Below are 21759 nucleotides of genomic sequence, written 5' to 3' on the forward strand. Positions count from 1 at the left end.
GGAAGGATATTTTCATCCCTCCAAAAGGACAGCCTGGCTCATTGAAACATCTACCACCACTTCTTCACTTTAAATATATTTGGTTTTTTATCTGATGATGTACCCTGTCAAGTGACCAGCCTTGTCATATCTTAATTTCATTACTTGCTCTCAAGTTCCTCCTTGTGCTGCTAGTCAGCACCATATTATCTTTATTCTTACCAGCAAGACAGTTTCCAAGAGACCCTGCAGAGATCATAAGGACACCCCTCCTCTCCCCTTAATGCTAGTTATCTAAAGGACATCTACTCAGAGAGTGTTTTAGCAAGAATCCCCATGGCAATGCTATTGATTTAAGAAGTGTGATTTTTTATCTTGTGTGAAACATAACAATGTCTCAAGAGCAGAGCTGAGAAAAATAACCCACTTTAGGCAGCTGCACAAGAGAAAGTAAGGGGATGAAGGACAATCATAGGTAATAAGTGTAGTGAGGCAAGCTAGTCCAAATAATATTCTTATAGAATACTCCCCCTTCATCACTTGTCATTCCCAGCATAAAAATAAAAGGAAAGAATAAAAGAGGAAAGGGGAAAGGGTGGAAAATATATAGGATATGAATATGGCTAGTAATATACATTAATGTAAGAAGACATTACGTTCCTAAATACATAATAATAATACTGACAAATGGCTAAATCATATGGGATCCAGTAGGATACTTCAATGTTGGAAAGGAAGATCTTCATCATTCATCATTCCCACCATGTTGACCATCAATTACAATTCTGAATTACAGGGCTATAATTGGACATGCCAGATAATCATTTCCCTAAACTTTGTTTAGTCAAATAATGGAAGAAAGGCAGGTGGGCTAATCTAGTCCAAGTCTTATTAATGTCTAAAGATCTTTCAATAGATATTTTTATCTTTTCTAGAGGTAAAACCAAGCTGAGGGACTGGATCCATGATATATAATGATCAGGACTTGAATTAAACCCTCAAATTTCTCTCCTTAGTAACAGCTGTTTAAATCTCATCCAATCAGTGGAGAGCTGAATACTTACAAACCTTTAAGCCTCTGAGAACTAAATTTATTTCTATACAACCGGACAGTTTTGGACAGTAGATACAGAATAATAATAATAATAAAACTTTATTTATACCCCGCCACCATCTCCCCAACGGGGACTCGGGGCGGCTAACATGGGGCCATGCCCAGAGCAGTACAATATAGTAAAATATAAAAACAACATATCATAACACAATTAAAACAATACAATAAATAATAATATACATTACATCAAGAAATAAAAAAAACAGTAAAAACAAGGGCGGGCCGCATGAACACAGAGATAAAAACTCGGGGTGAGAGAGACAAAGGAGTACACCACAGGGGACAGGGACATATGAAGGTGGAGCAGTCTAGGGGATAGATGTTGGAAGGGAGTAACAAAGAAATATATGGCAGTAATTACTCACCAAAAGCACAGCGGAAGAGCCATGTTTTTAAGTCTTTTTTAAAAGCTAACAGAGTGGGAGCTTGCCTGATCTCAATGGGCAGTGAATTCCATAATCGGGGGGCCACAGCAGAAAAGGCCCTCTCCCTTGTACCCACAAGGCGGGCCTGGGACATAGGCAGTGGTGATAAGAGGGCCTCCCCAGATGATCGCAGAGATCGGGCAGGTTTATGGTAGGAGATACGGTCACGAAGGTAGGTGGGTCCCAAACCGTTTAGGGCTTTATAGGTGATGGTCTGCACCTTGAATTGGGACCGGAAGATGAACGGCAGCCAGTGGGGCTCCTTAAACAAGGGAGTGGATCTCTCCCTGTAACTTGCCCCGGTTATTAATCTGGCAGCCGAGCGTTGTAATTTCCGGGCCGTCTTCAAGGGAAGCCCCACGTAGAGCGCATTACAGTAGTCCAGTCTAGAGGTAACTAAGGCATGGACCACCGTGATCAAGTCAGACTTCACGAGGTATGGTCGCAGTTGGCGCACAAGTTTGAGTTGTGCAAAGGCCCTCCCGGCCACCGCCGACACCTGTGCCTCAAGCGTCAACGCTGAATCCAGGAGGACCCCCAAACTGCGCACTTCAAGAAATGTAAAGTGTTGTATTTGGGACTTGGGTGGGTTAGAGAGTATTTTATGTTAAATACACTATTGACAGCTTTCTCAAAACTCCAGTAAGAAATTATTGGAATAAATATGGACCTCCATACAAGGTGAGAACTCTTCAATGAAACTATTTCTGCTACTAGCAAACTCTGACTCATGAGTTATACATAAATTATTTGTTAAAGCTGCTAAAAGTATTTCTGCTAGTTAGTTGAAAGATAATGTTGTAGATAGTGTAGGAGATAAAATAATCTGCAGTAGATTTTGTTTGTATGGATGCACATGTGCATGCATTCTTTTACTGGATTTATTAACTTTTTGACTAATGAATAAGTAGAGAAATCCACAAATAACAAATGTTTTTGTAATGCAACATTAATAGGCTGCAATATATACATTAGAACATTGACTTGAGAGCATCCCAGTTTAAGAGCATTTTGAGGTAAGTCATCACTCTGCCTGGGTTTTGCTTTGGCATATGAGCAGCATTTAGAGTTATGAGTTAGTGCTAGCCTTCGTGCCCCTATACACTTTGCAAGATTTGCCTTGCTGTTACACTGGCCAACACACATTGTGTTGCCTCACATATGCTTCCTTGACACAATTTTGTACTTCTATCATTTTAAACTTGATCTTTATCTTCATTGTTCCATGTGAATGTGCATTAATACAACATTTGTTATGTATAAAGTACATTTTCTTATTTTAAAACACGTAACAAAAATGGGAGGAGGGTTCAAGGGACTTGAACACATTAATAGCATTTTAATCTGCATTCAAATTTGCTTTGAGATAAGAGCAGTTTCAGTTAAGAGCTCAGTCACAGAACCAATTAAACTCTTAACTCAAGGTATCATTGTATATCTAAAAAAGGATGATTATTGACCATGCCCCCATGATATGCCACAGGAAAAGAGGAATTACACAATGCACCTGCATTTCATTGCCAATATATAGCCTAAATTAACACTCTTTGTGATTCCAGTCTGGTTCTAAATATTTGCTGGATGGAAAACTATTGGAAAGCATATGTTGCTCAGATAGCCAACCAAAATTGCAATATGTTGATCTGATTATGAAATTACTACGGTAACAAAGAATAGAAGTACAGTAACCATGGGTACTGGTTGATGCAAGAGAAATGTCGTTTCTGGTTGTTTGAGAGCCAATATTGAAAAGAGACCTAAATTATACTATACCCCATACTATATCATACCACACTCTATATTGGCTTGATATTTATATTGAAATGCAGTAACCAAAAGCAAATTGATACAAATAAGACAAAACAAACTGAAACTTAAATTACCTCTAGAAATGGATTTATTTTAAATTTTATTTAAAGTATTATATCTGATTTTATGTTCGTTCTTGAGAGTTCTGGTTACTTAAATTCTGGTTAACTGAGAGTCTACTGTAATCCACTTGTTGTGTCATGTTTGGATTCCATGAAAATTTCCACACAAATTGCATCTGCCATATGGCTACAGACCAGGATAAGCCCATCAAAATTCATACTGAATTTCTGTAAATAATATAGAAATCAATTCCACTGAAATAGCTGGACATTTCTTCCATTCACTCAAGAAAACATGGAGAGAAATGGCTTGTTAATTTGTTAAAATTGTGATGGCATGTTCAATAGCATGAATAAAAAACTATTTCATAGCGATAGAAGAGCACACACTTCTGACTCTTCACCAATGTACAGATAATTTTAGCTACATATGCAATCTCTTCTATAATTCTCTTATTTTCCCACAACACTTCATGGAGAGAGTTAAGAAATCTCTTCTGATACAGATTCCAACACCTTTTCTGGATATTTTCAAAATTGACAAAATATTTCAACAGTATGCAACAAACAAGATGATATGGCAAACCTGAGCCTCAAGGCAAAAGGATATCAGTAAGCTTTTATTCCTTTTCAATTTTGGCATTACTTAGAAGATGTAAGCATGGCTCTAGCTGAACCAAATCTTTATTTGAAGTATTCACCCTTTCAAACACCTCACAATCATATTGAGGGATTAAAATGCCAGCAGGTTATTCTCCATTTTCATTTGTATTAGCAGTCTGCACATTTCAGTCTCCTGAAGATTAAATCTCCAGTAACATTTACTAATAAATATGAAAAAAATGTACGACTTAGGTTCCACCAGACCATAGAAAAATGTACATCCTGTTTGGTTCCGACATATCGGATTTGTAATTTACTAAAACAGCTTAAGGCTATAGATCAGGACTGCTTAAATCTTTTTTTACTCATGATTCCTTTTCACTCAAAAAATGTTTATGCACAAATCAACATTGCTCTGAGCCCATTTCCTCATCAGGAAACAAAATGGTTTCCAGACAAAGGCTGGCCTGGATTCCAAAGGAAGATAACTCTCAAGGGATTGTTCATCCCCTGCAAGCAATCCAAATGGTGATGGACACGCTTGGGATTCCATGCAACTGAATCTTAACCTTTTAAAAAAGATGCTAGAATAGGCTTACTTATCCAGTGGATAGAAGGCCTCATTTCTATAAAGACACTGTAAACCCTTTTTCTAAAACGAGGAGCATGCCGTGGGGTTTCCTCGGCTAGGCCATTGCTGGAGAAAGCTTTTTCTTCCAGCAAGAGCCTGGCTGAGAGAGATCTGGGAGGACGTCCCTCAGCGAGGGCTCGCCCCTTGGGAAGCAGTCCACGAGCGCTACTGCCTAGCAGTGCTCATGGGGTGCTTCCCAAGGGGCGAGGGCTCGGCCCAGGGAAGCACTCCACGAGCACTGCTGCAGCAGCGATTGCGGGTTGCTTCCAGGACGCTTTCTCCTCCCTCTCCCTCTCCTTTTCTCAAGCTCCCTTTGCTCGAGAGAAGGAGAGGGAGAGGCGGGCGCTTCCAGGGCGCTTGCTCCTCCCTCTCCTCCCTTCACTCAAGAAGGGGAGCCCCGACAGTGTCTCGGATGATACGGACGCTCGGTTAACCAGAGCTCAGCTAACCAGGGTTCTACTGTAATTCTTCCCTTCCTGCAAAGGATGCAGGCAAACCCTTCTTGAACTTTTAATGGCAGATGACTGATGTTTTTAATTTCATTTGAGTATGCTTTATGAAACCCAACTTAGTTATTAAAGAATCAAAATTTGAAGGGAAATATTTCTGAAACAGAAAAGTAAACCATCAAGCAAAATCAGTTTTGCAGCATGTTGCTGCTAACAGATATATATATATATATATATATATATATATATATATATATATATATATACATATATCAGAAACAGCCACTAATGAAGCTCAGAATCTTTTTACTGTTTTCCAATATTTTTCAACCCCAACATGAGCCAATATAACCCCATTTGGTGATGTGACTCAGAGTTTAAGAAGCCTTGTTATAGAGCAGTGGTTTTCAACCTGTGGGTCCCCAGATGTTTTGGCCTTCAACTTCCAGAAATCCTAACAGCTGGTGAACTGGCTGGGATTTCTGGGAGTTGTAGGCCAAAAACATCTGGGGACCCCAGGTTGAGAAACACTGCTATTGAGGATAGATGGGGTCTACAGCTATAGAAAAAAAAAGCTAGGTGTAGTGACCAGCAACTCTAAGTGTGTCAATGAAAACAAGTTCTACAAATCATACTACCATATCCCAATATGTTTGTGGTGCAAGCTTGCTATGGATATGATATACTTTCCACTATGACTGACTATAGCATTACACAGTCTAGAGTGATTGATAATTGACTCATAGTGTTAGTAGAGGCAAATAGAAAAGTCAACATTGGCAGAAGGAAACAAGTAGAGTGGTCACAAGAGGCAAGGCTAAGTGATAAGCCACCTATAATGAAGGAAGAGGGGCAAGAGATAGAAAATGAGCACATTGCTTTTTTATTGCACAAGATCATTGAGGAGATTTGGAGGCTTCTCCATGCTTATCATATATATGTCCATTGAGAACTCCCTCCATTGGGCTTGGAAGATAAGAGGAAGGCGCATCAAACCAACCCTGACTGGGACCGCCTTCCACCTGGAAACAGATGCTTTCACTGTAGAAGAACATGCGGGTTAAAAATAGATTCCACAGTCACCTATGTACCCACCGCCAAGACCATACACTTGGAGGGCCATCATACTCGGACAATGATGGATCGCCTAAGTAAGTAAAGTAATTAAGTTAAGAAAATAAAGTAAAATAAACCCATTCCTGGGATCATAGCTTTTTTGTCTCAGGTGTTAGACCCACAAGAAATTTGCAGCAATTCATCTCTATTCAGACACCTTCAGCCTAGTGGGGAGTGCTTGAGTACCCTGTCTGTCTCCCATTCTAGGGAGACTGATGTTTCTCATTCAACCTGTTCTACAAGCAAGAATCTGTCAATGAATTCTGTGTCTCCTTTTCTCCAAAAGTTTAGACATATTTTTTTCCAGAGAGCAAGCTAGTGGAACTACTGGTGCCTGCATGAATACTTAGTTAACATCAGGAGAAAACAGGATCCACAAGAATGGTGTCCTTCTACATTAATCTCTACCACACCAATTGACTTGTTTAATCCAGAGTAGATTAGCTCATGAGTTCTCAAACTACTCCCAGATGTTGTTGGACTTGAACTCCCAGAACCACAAGCCACCATGGCTAAAGGTGAGGTATTCTGGGAGATTTAATCCAACACCATTTGAAATTCAGGCTAGAATTCCACTAGCTTAGATGGATTTATGTGTTTCAAATATTTCATAAAAAATCATCTCAATAATCCTACCATGCAGATAGTCACATTGTTCCATATTGAATCCTTATCACTTAATGCTAAATTCTCAGTGTGACAGTGTCTGTCTTCAAGGATGTTTTAAACTTCTCTGGTTTCTAAAAGGGCAGCCTTGAGTCTCACAAAATTTATTCTCTGCAGTAGAAGGGTAAAGGTAGTTGGAGAAGAAATGAAAATCCTTTAAATAGATTCCTAGATGGTCTACTAGCTTGTAGACTGCAGTTTCTTAGAAATTTCTATAAAAACCACATAGCTTATAACAATGACAAGATCAGCATCTCCTGTACTACACAAAGAACCCTCTTGGGAAATTGAACTGGCACTAATAACAGGGGCAAAGAAATAATAATGATGCTAATGCAAGATCAGAGATGGAGATTTTAAATTCTTGTCATTGCTCAACCAGGGTTGCTGGGGAAACCTGGCAAGGAAGGATTTGGCACTGGATATTGCTTATTGCAACGAAGAAATAACGTAGGATCACACAAGAGTCCACAGAACAACCAGCATAGATAGAAACAAATATCAATATACCAAAGTGCTCCTTTGTACAGTGTAACTAAGCTGTAGAAGTGAAGAAGATCCATCAGTTCTCCTCCAATATTGAGATCAGATATTCTTCTCTCCATATAGCTACCCTCATCCCTCCCCGACTTCCCATTATTGTCTTCCTTTCTGGCTCACCTACACAATATGCATACTGTACATGATGGGATATTATAGACAGCTATAACCTTTTGTAATTCTTTTTCTCTGTATGAGTGTGTTTATAATTCTATTGACAGAAACAAGGTAGGTAATAACATCACAGTATGGATTGTGCAGTGGGCAAAAGCATCCCTGTTAGAACACTGTGTTCATAGATCTTTGAAGAAGACAAGCCCTGTTCAATTGACACTATGTATGAACAATGAATGGCTGTCCTTCCCAGTAGTAGCTCATCTGATATTGAAATGTGAATGTGCAGTGGGGCAGGAGCTGATGCACTGAAATGGAATGCGGTTGTTCTGTTTCTATCTGATCCCAATGGAATGTGCATAGCAATACTGATTAAGGCCATAACTCAGTCCTACACTTCCCTCCTCTTCAACTAACAACAGCAGTCAAAAGGTTTGAATATACGTAACACTAATTCATCCACCTGGGGTAACAAATTATTGTAAATTTCTCTAATAATAATGATGATAATAATAATAATAATAATAATAATAATTATTATTATTATTATTATTATTATTATTATTATTATTATTATTATTATTATTATATTTCTTACCCACCTCCTTGTGGCTTAAGGTAACAACATAGCTAAAACACATAATCATTATATAAAATACACATATTAAAACTTACTTCAACAAAATATGTACATTAAAATACAGAACAAGGATTAAAATAGTGTGAGTTTTAAATTCACGATTAAAACTGGTTGGGTAAGCTTGCTGGAAGAGATAGGTCTTCAGATATGTTTTAAATTCCAACAGTTAATTCAGTAGTTGGATTGCTTCCAGCAGGTTGTTCCACAGTCTTGGGATGGCCAATGGAAATGTCCTCTGGGTCATGGTTACCAGTCTGGTTCTAGCAGGCTGGAGTAGCTGCCCCCCAAAGGACCTGTGTGTTTGACGGAGTATTGTATGGGTGATCCTGTAGGTAACCTGGACCCAGGGCTGATTGAACGTAGAGGCCGCTGAAGCGGCCGCTTCAGGCGCACGCCAATAGGGGCGCTGTCAAAGCGTCGACAGCGCCCCCGTAGCGCCGCCGATGCCGCCGCCGCTGGTGCGGGGCTTCGATCACTCGTGCCCGCTCGAGCGATCAAAGCTCCACACCAAACTGCACAGCACCATCGCCAAAAATTGCCGATGGTGCTGTATGCAGGCGCAGATCGGCCGGCGATCTGCGCCTGCATTCAGCAGCCTCGGGCAAAATGGACACACGCACGCACGAGGCTTTGATCACTCGTGTCCGCGCGAGCAATCTACGCTCTGTGCATGTGCACTGCACGATCATCCAAAATGGCCACTGCTGCTGTGCGCATGCGCAGAGATTCAATCGCTCGCGCAGATGCAAGCGAACAAATCCCCGCGCATGCACACAGCGGTCTTGTGAGCGGTGCACACACAAAACATCTTCCACATGGCGTGTGGGATTGGAACAACCATCAATAATACAACAGCCTTTTTACATAATCCAGGGGATACAACAGGTCTCCGGCAGCCTTCTGAGCAAGGTAATCCAGGCTGTCTGAATTAGTGACAAGTTACAACTAAACTTACAAGTCAATCTTACAGTATTTTACCAAATGGATGGGCATTTGCTCTTGTGCTTTCATGTTTCCTAGCTTCTTAGTACTGTAATCAGTTTTAGCTTTTTTCTTTGTTGTCAGGAGTGACTTGAGAAACTGCAAGTCGCTTCTGGTGTGAGATAATTGGCTATTTGCAAGGACGTTGCCCAGGGGACACTTGGATGTTTAATGTTACCATCCTGTGGGAGGCATCTCTCATGTCACCGCATGGGGAGCTAGAGTTGACAAATGGGAGCTCACTCCCCTGATTTGAACCGCTGACCTTTTGGTCAGCAGTCCTGCCAGCACAAGAGTTTCTTATTTAAAAACTCAGTTTTAGCTAAGGCTATGTAATATCTTTGATTTTGTACTTGGGATCTGATTCCTGGATATAAATCACAGAACTGTATTGGGTTCTATTACACCTAATTGAGCAGCATACCTCTCATAAAGGATTATGGAATTTAAAATTGGTGAGTAGAAGAATTCTGGTGTGATTATTTCTGAAAGAGAAAGACGAGGTATAAATAGAGTAAATCAATCAATAAATAAAGTTGACTGTGTGTATCAATTGTACAAAATTAAACAGTATAAAATATATAGAAGGATAGAATATGAAATGGAAGTGGATGGGCCAATTTCTAATGTGTGTGTCCATTCTAATGTGTTAATTCTTTCATCTATAGAATCATATTTCTGTAGTAATGTGATAAATTATTTCAAAAATGTGATACAAATACATATTTAAATATTATTTTGTACATGCTTTCTTTAAAAGTACATGTTTAATGTTTAATCCCTTGTTTTGGGAGTTGTAGTTGGTGACTTAATGTTATGTTAATTAATTAATTGAGTAGGGAGTTGTAGTTGCTGGGATTTATAGTTTTAATAATTATATTATATCTAAATTATATACTCAAAGCATAGGTGTCATAGCAGCTTTTTGTCTTCTGCCTTGGAGACTACACCGTGTAAGAATGGCTTCAAACTAATTACCCACATTACTTGCTTTAAACTGGATTGTCTGTCTGATAATAATAATAATAACAACAGTAATAATAATGAGAGATGATAACAGGAATATGTCTAGAGGAGAGTGACTGAAATGATCAAGGGTTTGGAGAACAATCTCTATGAGGAGCGGTTTGAAGAGCTGGGCATGTTACGTAAGTGGAAGAGAAGGTTGAGAGGAGACGGGGTGGCCACGTATAATTATGAGAGGAAGTCATAGGGAGGGTGGAGCAAGCTTGTTGTTCGTATTCATGTTATCATTTCTTATTTTTATTAGTTTTATTATCACAATTATTGTAAATTATTGTAAATAGTGCATCTGACTAAAAACCCACATTACCTGCTTTGAATTGGGATATATGGCAGTATGAACTCAGACAATCCAGTTCAAAACAGGTATTGTGGGTTATCCTGCCTTGATTTCCTGGTTAATAGAGCTGTGTGGAAGGGCCCAAATTCTTTCTCCTTCTCTGCAAAAGAATTCTGGAAAGTGTCCAGAGGAGGGCCAAATCTACGGCATCCTCAGAGTTTCTGAGGTCTGTTCAGAAACTAGGCAAGTGGGGTTTTTATATCTTTGTTGAGAGGTGTTAGCTGGCCCTGATTGTTTCATGTTTGGAATTCCCCTGTTTTCGATTGTTCTTTTTTACTGTCCTGGTTTTATTTATTTATTCATTTATTTCCCATACTTGTGTCCTGCCCTTCTCACCTGAAGAGGACTCACACTCAGGGTGGCCTCACAACTGGCAACAATTTGATGGCCGACATACAAATTCACGACTTCACCATCATGTCAGACAGGAAAGCCAGAGACAACAAAATTGACTGAATCAGATCATGCTGATGATGGCAAGATACCAATTTCAGAGCCTCTACCAGGACCATCAACAAGTCAAGACCTTCTCACTGCGACTTCAGCAATACCATTAGCACCTTCCTGTATTGGTAGTGGCATTACTTGGACCGACACTGAAGATGTGGATGAGGATTCATTAAGAGATGCAGTCCTGCCATCTACTAGTCGGCAAGCTATTGAATCTGTAAGTAGATTCAATTTAAAAATATTAGTACACATTTTTGGGAAATATAATTGGCCTTGGCCTGTCCAGTTCATTTTTTAATTAAAGATTGCATAACGAGGTATTATACTTATTGATCTTGCATTGCATTACATCTTAGAAAAACTTCTAAGTTAACATACACCCCCCCTTTTTTTCAGGAACAAAGAAGAGACCCATTGTTATTTCTTTCAAATGATTGTGGAGAGTGGCCACGCAAAATAAATGACGAGGCACAGAAAATACTTGTTGAACGAGGACCTCAGCAAGTCAGAGGCATAAAGTTTCCTAAGGACATTCATGGTAGAAAATTTTCCTCATTTCATTATACAAGGAAGTTGTGCAACGGAGAGCGTGTCAACAGATATTGGCTACAGTATTCTGTATCAAAAAATGCAGTGTTTTGTGTGTACTTGCAAAATTTTTGGAAACGCCAAATCCGTTCTTGCAGGTAGCCAGGGGTATTCTGATTGGCGGAACTTGGGAAGGCTTTTGACCAGTCACGAGAAATCCCGTCCTCATATTAAAAACCGTTCATCTTGGCGTGAGCTCTCTCAACGTTTACATTTAAACGAAACTATCAATGAAGAGCATGAAAGACTTATTTTTGGTGAAACTAAACATTGGGAGCAAGTTCTGAAACGCTTGCTATGTGTTGCACGGTTTTTGGGGGTTCAAGGATGGGCATTTAAAGGGACAAAAGATGTTCTATTTGAACCTAATAATGGCAACTTTTTAAAATTGGTAGAACATATAGCACAGTTTGATGATCCGATGGCTGAACATGTGAGAAGAGTCACTTCCAAAGAAACGCATGTCCACTATTTGAGCAAAAATGTCCAGAACGAGTTTATTGCTTTCTTGGCAGGCAAGATCCAGAATAATATTTTACAACAACTACACGAGGCAACATATTATTCTATTATATTAGACTGCACTCCCAATATTAGCAACACCGAACAAATGATGTTGGTGGTAAGATTCGTTAAATGTGAAGCAAATGAAGATGTCTCAATTGCAGAACATTTTTTAGGCTTTGTTCCTGTTGCCAATCCTTCAGGTGAAGGTCTCACAGAAATACTACTCAAAGAGTTGGAAACACAACGCATTCCGTTAAAAAACATGAGAGGCCAGGGCTATGATAATGGTTCTGCAATGAAGGGAAAACATGTTGGAGTCCAGAGGAGGATCCTTGATTTAAATCCTAGAGCCTTTTATGTACCATGTGGAAACCACTCCCTGAACTTGGTCGTAAATGATGCAGCTATGTCGTGCAAGATTGCAGCAGACTGTTTTGCCACCGTACAAGACCTCTATAACATTTTTTCAGGTTCCCCAGTAAGATGGGGTATTTTGTTGAAGCATGTTTCAACTCTCACACTCAAACCACTTAGCAGTACTAGGTGGGAAAGTAGAATCGAAGCATTGTTGCCTTTGAGGTTCCATATTGAAGAAGTATATGATGCCTTATATGAAGCTTCTCATGATCAGAAATTTGATGCACTTACTAGGAGGCGTGCTGTAGCTCTTCTTAAAAGACTGCAAAGCTTCACATTTCTGTGCTGTATAGTGACATGGCATGAGATCCTGCACAAGATAAATATGGTTAGTAAACAGTTGCAAAAAGTGACAATCGATCTTCAAAGTTCTATGGATCTTATTAAGAGTGTGAAAACTTTTCTAGAAAGGATGAGATCTGAAGAAGGTCTCAATAGCATCATTACAGATGCAAAGGAACTTGCAGAAAAAATCGATGCTACTGCCGACTTTGAAAAAGAACAGGAACCTCGACCGAGAAAAGTTAACAGTTTTCCTATGAAAGTAAAGATGAAGCTGTACATTCTGGTAAAGATTCTTTTAAAGTGAACTTCTTTTTTGCTGTGCTTGACACAGCAATATCCTCATTAAAGGAGAGATTTCAGCTAATGGACAACCATAGTGGAAGTTTCAAATTTCTGTATGACATTTCAAGCCTTGGGAAATGTTTGAAGGAAAACGATTTGAAGTACGCCTGTCAATGCCTTGAAACTGTTTTGACAGATGGAGAAGACCACGATGTGAATGGTGGTGATCTGTATAAAGAGCTACAAATACTTGCAAATATGCTGCCCCCTGGAAGTCTCCCAGCTGATGCCTTGTCTTTCATAAATCATGGTTTGAAGGATGTTTTCCCAAATGTCTTCACTGCATTGAGAATTCTGTTAACACTTCCAATATCCGTGGCCAGCGGTGAAAGGAGTTTTTCAAAATTGAAACTTATAAAAAATTACTTAAGATCTACTGTGAGTCAAGAGCGCTTGACTGGACTATCAACCTTGGCCATTGAAAATAGCTTGTTGGATGACATGGACACAGATTCCCTAGTACAGGAGTTTTCCAAATTGAAAGTCAGAAAAATCAGGTTTTAATTTTTAAAAGTGTTAAAGTTAATTTGTGTTAAAGAAAACTGGATGTTAAAATATCCACTCCAGTGAAGGGGCCATAGGCTGGCTATGTTGCCACTCCCATTACAATGGTCCAGGCTGGCGTGGCACTTCTGAAGGACAAGAGTTCACTTCCTGAAAACATCAAAAACATTCGGGCGTCCCCTGGGCAACGTCCTTGCAGACGGCCAATTCTCTCCAGAAGCAACCCCGGTTGCTCCTGACATGAAAAAAAAAAACCTCTACCTTCTACCTTTTATCTCTTGGTGATTGGTTTTTGGGGGGGCACCAAAATTCTGTTTCGCTTACACTTGAAAATGACCTTGGGCCGGCTCTGCCTGGACCCAATCATGTAGGGCTTTGCAGTTTTGGCAGCCAGTGAAGTGATTTTAGCATAATATATCCATTCCTGGATGTTCCTGTAACTAGTATGGCTGCCATATTTTGAAGCAACTGGAGTTTCTTAACTTGGTAACAAAGGTAGCTCAATGTAAAGTACACTGTAAAAGTCCAACCTTCAGGTGACCAGTGCATATCACAATTATATAAGAATTGGAAGTTGCCTGGAAGTAAGCTGATAGTTCAATTGTGATGCCTCATGGGCCTTGTAGTCGTGTTCCTGGTACTATCGTGGCAGATGAAGATGAAAACATGGGGTTTTCACCGGACTATATGCCAAGTTAGAGAAATGCGCCTTTGATTTGCAAGAGGTAGACTTCCTGGGATACCGCGTCTCGCCACTAGGACTATCCATGGACCCGGCAAAGGTTTCGGCCATATTGGAATGGCAGGCGCCAACTAACAAAAAGGAAGTACAGCGCTTCTTGGGGTTTGCAAACTACTACCGCAAATTTATCCCAGACTTCGCTCGCTGGTCTGACCCAATCACCAGCTGCATCCGAGGGAAACAGCCTTTCCACTGGACAGAGCAAGCTGAAAAAGTGTTCCACCAGCTAAAGCAATTATTCACGACCCAGCCAATTCTACAGCACCCTGATCCTAAAACCCCTTTTGTTGTGCAGGCTGACGCCTCCGATGTGGCAATTGGGGCTGTGCTCATGCAACCAGTGGGAGAACATCTCCATCCTTGTGCTTATTACTCCCGTCAACTAACAGCCCCAGAGAGAAATTATACCATTTGGGAAAAAGAACTCTTAGCCATAAAGGCAGCCTTCGAAAATTGGAGACATTGGCTAGAAGGGGCCAAATTTCCCATTGAAGTCCATACTGACCATCGAAATTTGGAGCATCTAAGGACCGCACGGAAGCTAAACCAAAGGCAGCAGCGCTGGGCTTTGTTCTTTGAACGTTTTGACTTCCGGATCCATTATGTGACTCCGGCTCAGACCAAGCAAGCAGATGCTCTATCACGGAAACCAGAGTATGCAGCAGGGCGCAGAGACACCTCTGAATCTCGATTGCTGCAACCCGAGAACTTTGCCACGCTCACAGTGGGAAACACCAAATCCACTTCAATTGAGCCAGCTCCTCCGAACCCAGAATCCCCTTTCACTCAAGAGATTAGGGCCAGTCAACAGACAGATGCCTGGGCTCAAGAACAGATTCGCCAAGGACTACGTTTCCCTTTCTCACTCAAGAACAATCTATTATGCTACAGGAACCATGTTTACATCCCTCCAGGCCCCGGCAGAGAAAAGGCACTTCGTTTATGCCATGACAGCAAGCCTGCCGAACATTTTGGGCTATTCAAAACCATGCACTTAATTCTGCGAGACTTCTGGTGGCCCAAGATCCGCAAAGATGTGGAGAATTATGTTAACACCTGCCCTGTATGTCAGCGTTCCAAGACGCGAAGGGAGAAGCCGTCAGGGCTACTGCATCCCCTTCCCACTCCTTCTCGCCCATGGGAGATAATTTCCGTGGATTTTATCACTGATCTACCACCCTCCCTTGGATTCACCACGATTCTAGTAGTGGTAGACCTTTTCACCAAGTTGGCCCATTTCATCCCCTGCGATGGCCTTCCCACGGCCAAAGAGACTGCAGATTTATTCCTTCAGCATGTATTCTGACTACATGGATTGTCCAAGAGTTTGGTCACTGACCGTGGATCCCAATTCACCTCTCGTTTTTGGAAAGCCCTGCAAAAACTATTGGGCATAGACTCTCGTTTATCCTCAGCTCACCATCCCCAAACAGATGGGCAAACTGAGCGCACCAATGCCACCTTGGAACAATATCTTCGCTGTTATGTAAACTACCAACAGGACAATTGGGCTTCCCTATTTCCTCTGTCAGAGTTTGCATACAACAATGGGATCCAGAATTCAACTAAAGAAACCCCTTTTTTTGCGAATTATTGTTTTCATCCTCGTTTCTTTCCTCCCATCATGGAAACCTCAGAAGTCCCTGCAGTCGAAGACTGGCTACAGGAACTCACAGCGGTGCAAGAGCTCTTGCACCAGCAACTTGATCAAGCCAAGGAGGACTACAAACGCCACGCTGACAGCCATCGCCAACCTGGCCCCGAGATCAAGGTAGGAGATCGGGTTCTGCTGTCGACTCGCTTTTTGCCCTCCCACCGTCCCTGCCGGAAGTTAGATGCCCGTTTCATTGGTCCCTACCCAGTGGTGGCGCAACTTAAGCCCGTGACTTTCAAACTCCAACTTCCGCGCTCCATGCGCATTCATCCGGTGTTCCACCATTCCCTGCTCCTTCCGGCGGATGGTGTCCGCCCCGACGCGAGCCGGCCGCCCCCCACCCCTGTTTTAGTGGACGGAGAGGAGGAATTCGAGGTTCAGGACATTTTGGATTCTTGCTTTCATCGCCGCCGCTTTCAGTATCTCATTGACTGGGTGAGTTTTGGCCCAGAAGAACGCTCCTGGGAAGACGCTTCCACAGTCCACGCCCCTGACTTGGTCCGCCGCTTCCATCAGGCCTACCCTACCAAGCCGCGGCCCCGCGACTCTCGGGGACGGACCCTGAATGAGGGGGGCCTTGGGAGAGGGGATAGTGTGATGCCTCATGGGCTTTGTAGTCCTGTTCCTAGTACTATCGTGGCAGATGAAGATGAAAACATGGGGTTTTCGCCGGTTCAACAAGAGCCGGAGTCCTTTTACCTGCCGGATGTTGATGTTTGTCTTCAAGACTTCAGTAAACCAGACCTTGGGCATTCCTCGCCTCCGTTTCCCAGGAAGGAATCTTACGCCAGAGACAGAGGAGTCAGAGAAGCAAATTGGAGGAGTTTACGGATCGCTGCCAAACAATAGGCTGATTAGGCCTGCTTCCCTTGGGAAATTCTAAGGAGTCTTGCATCTGGACAGAGTTGGGTTTCGCTTCTTGTTCTCTAGGGAAAGAGATTTGTTGGCGGGAAAACGAGACCCAATATAGGTGTTTGACGCGGGAGATTCTTTGCGGAGTCAACAGATCAGCTTCAGGAGTGAGATCGTGTGTGGACTTCGTAACCCCAGTTCCTTGCTTCCCGGATCAAGCATTCAAGCCTTTGCCTCGCCTTGCTTTTAACCACGAACCTCGTTCCAGGATTTCACCGGTTGCCTTGTATTTTAGTCACGGACCTTGTTAAAGAACCAAGTTAAATCCAGCCTTGTTCTAGCCTTGTTGTCAAGCTACCTTGGACTCTAAGACTCTGACATTTCCCCACACTATTGCTTGGCAAAGTGTGTGTTTCGGTATTGGATTAAGAACTTTGAACTCTAATATCATTTATTGGACAGCACATTTTTGGACTATATTTGACCTCATTTGAAAGGTCTGCTTCTGAACTATATTCTTCACCTGTTTTTATTGCTTTTATATATTTCCTTAATAAAGATATTAGATAGAGATTGGCCTCCGTGTAAGGTTATTGGTGCCCAGCAGCCAGGGGTCTGACATCAATGGATTTAACTCTTTTCACCCTCGCAAATAAATTAGTGTTGAAGGAAGAACAGCATCTTCCTCAGGTAAATAAAGTTTTCAGGTGACAGAAGGGTCTCTTGAACTATTCCTGATTGCCTAATCAGGACCTTGGTTCAGGAGAAAAATGTTTCTTTACCAAACATTTCTCCATTTATAGGTCTTCAAATTATATTGGAGGAAGGGCTGCCACTGATATTTAAAACACATACACATACACCATAGCAAACTATATACAGTAGAGTCTCACTTATCCAACATTTGCTTATCCAATGTTCTGTATTATCCAACACAGTCTGCCTTTTAGTAGTCAATGTTTTTGTATTTATTTATTTATTTGTTTATTTATTTACAGTATTTATATTCCGCCCTTCTCACCCCAAGGCGGATCACATTGTACACATATAAGGCAAACATTCAATGCCATATAAACAAAGAACAGAGACAGACACAGAGGCAATTTAAACCTTCTCTAGCTTCTAGCTGCCTGAGGGTATGCTTGATTCCGGCCACAGGGGGAGCAGCTGCTTCATCATCCACTGCAATGGCAACTTCTTCATTCCAACGGTGGCTGGATGATTTTTATGGTGTCGTAAATTAGCCTCCCCACATATAAGTGGTACCTAAATTTCCTACTTGATAGATGCAACTATTTTTCGGGTTGCTTAGGTCAACAACGAGCAGGAGTTATTTTTTAAAAATTTTAATTGTCAGGTGCTCACCCCAACACGGGCTGGCCTCGAATTCATGACCTCTTGGTCAGAGTGATTTATTGCATCTGGCTGCTAACCAGCCTGCACCACAGCCTGGCCCCTAGTCAATTGTAGTCAATGTTTCCAATACATTGCAATGTTTTGGTGCTAAATTCGTAAGTACAGTAATTACTACACAATGTTACTGTGTATTGAACTGCTTTTTCTGTCAGTTTGTTGTAAAACATGACCTTTTGGTTCTTAATTTGTAAAATCATAATGTAATTTGATGTTTAATAGGATTTTCTTTAATCCCTCCTTATTATCTAACATTTTCACTTATCCAACGTTCTGCCTGCATGTTTATGTTGGAAAAGCGAGACTCTACTGTACATAATATACTTGGTTGTTTTGACCCTGTTATTCTGCTCAACATTTTACTGCTGATCAACTACTGAATTATTATTTTCCCCATACTCTCCTATGTTGGCATCTGAACCAGAGTTCAAAGTTTTACAGTCTCTTTGAATATATGGAGAGGAAAAAAATGAGAATAACCATAAAAGGGCACTGAATTATACCGTCAGATGTGGTGTCTTCTGCTAATTTAGATTAACCTTTTAAAAGGTTAAAGAAATGCATGGAATATGGGTCTCCCAGCAGCTATTAGCATGAGAGTTGAAAAACAGAGGAGGTGAAAGGGAGTACCATTTGAGATCTCCCCGCTCATTATATACTAATATTACTAGTGCTGGGTTTTGTTTTTTTGGTTTTTTACTGGTAACATTAGTGGGCCGTTTCTTCATTTCATAATACCAGAAGGATAATAGTGATCCATCCTGAGTATGTGCACATGCGTTTTTTGCCTTTCTATCACTACTTTTTGACTTTCTATCACTACTTCGCAGGCCAAACATTTTTAAAATTGGGCACAAGCTGAAATCATACACCTTTTCCCCTGTGCAATTCCCCCCAATTACATTACACAAACCTGTTTTGGAGAATCTTCTTATACTACAGAGATTTTGAGATATGCTCCAGTGTAGATGAATTTACTCCCCTCTCATTTTCTCAGGCAAAAACTGTTCTCAAGAGAAAGTCCCAAATAAAAGCAATATAACTGGCACAGCTGTATTTATATAAAGATAGGTGTATGATGGGGACAGGCTGGGTGGTGAGTATAGATTTGGAAATAGTTAATGTAAAAATGCAATTGTTTTGTGATCCTTTTTTAAAAAAATTAAAGAATACAATTATTTTAAAAATTAAAAAGGAGAAAGTCTCAAATGGACTGGAAATTGCATGTTATTTCTACTAGGGAAGTTTGATTGCACCTCTGCTATCCCACACCTACAAAATAATTGTACTTTTGGCGGTCAGTGGAGTGACTTTAGTATACTCCACTAAAGAAAAAGAAAACAACTGTTATCCAGTGCAAAACATTGTTATTTGTTTATACTGGATAAATATTCTAAAGAATAGCAGATTCTGTTGGATCTTAGAAATGAAACTAGTATTTGGACAGGAGACTGCCAAGCAATGGCAGGTGCTTTACACATATTTCAGATGAAGGAACTGGCAAAACCAACTCTTCAGTTCAATGGGCTGAACTGCATAAACTATCACTTATTCATGATAGTAAGCTCCCACCATTCTACAACAATGGGAGATTGCACCGAGGATATAACCCAGACCACCTACTTGTGAGCGACAGCATTGTGCAGCAATGCTTTAAATCAGTGGGACCACCAATACCAAACACACAGCATCGGCCAATAGTATGCCAATTGTTCCCAACCATAAGGCCTCTGGAAGTTCGATTTAAACGAAGATTCAACTTCAGAAAGGCAGTTTGGTCCAAATTCTCAGACATCTAGATGACAAGATCATATCAGTCGCCCCAATCCCTGAAGAATACGAGCGCTTTATCAAAATAGTAAAAACTTGCTCACGGGCCTCTATACCGAGAGGCTGCAGTGCACACTACTTTCAGAGCATTACTTCTGATAACAGCTACCTTGCTGGAAGACTACTACAGGCTCCACAAAGAAGACCCATTTAGTGAGCAAACTCTCCAGATAGTACAGAGCATTCTGTCCTCCATTTCTGAAGCCAAGAAAACAGTGGATAAAGCTTATAACAGAAGTCGACATGGGCAGGAGCAGTCAGAAGGCATGGAGGCTGTTAAGACGTCTGAGCAATGATCCCTCACAAACTAACACCCATGCCAACTTAAAGGCAGATCAGATAGCACATCAACTTCTGAAGAATGGGAAACCCAAACTCTCTATCAAAGTAGGAAGGAAACCAATAGTCAGACAACCAGAAAATGAGAACAACTACCTTCATAAACCTTTTACATCAACTGAATTGGATATGACCCTCAATAAATGTAAAAATGGCAAAGCAGCTGGCCTGGACGGTCTACGGATGGAACAAATTAAGAACTCTGGCCCAAAAGCAAGGTGCTGACTGCTGAAGATGATGAACAACTGCATTGCATCCTGTCAGATTTCCAAAATCTGGTGGAAAACAAAAGCCATAGCCATCTTGAAACCAGGTAAAGACTGTAATGAACCAAAAAGCTATAGACCAATCTCCTTGTTGTGCCATCTTTACAAAATTCTGGAGAGACTTATTTTGAATAGAATTATGGGGAAAAAAATAGACCCATGTTTGATTCCGGAGCATGCTGGCTTCAGGAAAGGCAAAAGCTGCACATCACAACTGTTGAATCTGACTCAGCCTATAGAAGATGGATTTGAAAAGCAGCAGATAACAGGAGCTGTCTTCATAGACCTGCAACCAGCTTATGACACTTAAACCATCACCTTCTCCTGAGAAAACTTTATAATATCACAAAGGATTACCACCTCACCTGCTTCATAGATAATCTGCTACAAAACAGGAGCTTTTTTGTTGAATTCCAGGGTCAGAGAAGCAGATGGTGAAAACAGAAGAATGGCCTCCCTCAGGGGAGCGTGCTTGCTCCATCAATGTTTAACATTTAGACACTCACAGGAACACCTCAGCAAGTGGCAGGCTAAAACCTGGAACCTTAATCAGTGGTTGACGCCAGATGACAGACTCCCCCCTGGGCACAGAGAAGACTGGGCAACTTGGAAGGCACTGAACAGACTGTGCTCTGGCATCACGAGATGCAGAGCCAACCTTAAGAAATAGGGCTACAAAGTGGAGTCTGCAACATGCAGCTGTGGAGAGGAGCAAACCACAGACCACCTACTGTAATGCATTCTGAGTTCTGCTACATGCACAATGGAGAACCTTCTAACAGCAACACCAGAGGCACTCCAAGTAGCCAGCTACTGGGCAAATGACATTTAGTACTAATGCCAAGTTTTTTTTTCTTTTAAAAAATCTCTATGTTTGCAAATCCATTACAACTTGTACCCTCGGTTTGCTTCTGACACGAAAAATAAGATAAATAAAGTTTAATGGAAAATTAAACTAAAGAGCTTTGGAGGAGGAGTCCCCTCTCCCATGTACTTAAGTTTCATTTTCAAGCCCCTGGAAGATAAGACAAGCCCTGTGACTCCTATCAGGCTTTTGTTTTGTTTTTAAAGGCTAGGG

At 41.1% G+C, this 21759-nt stretch overlaps 1 protein-coding gene across 1 annotated transcript in view; it reads right to left on the minus strand.

Moving 5' to 3' along the window:
* Window positions 1-21759, minus strand: part of kcnip1 (potassium voltage-gated channel interacting protein 1) — a 747099-nt gene that overhangs the window by 467715 nt on the left and 257625 nt on the right. The gene's annotated exons all lie outside the window — the stretch shown is intronic.

Source organism: Anolis carolinensis, chromosome 2, assembly GCF_035594765.1.
Source record: "Anolis carolinensis isolate JA03-04 chromosome 2, rAnoCar3.1.pri, whole genome shotgun sequence".
Taxonomy (NCBI): Eukaryota; Metazoa; Chordata; class Lepidosauria; order Squamata; family Dactyloidae; genus Anolis; species Anolis carolinensis.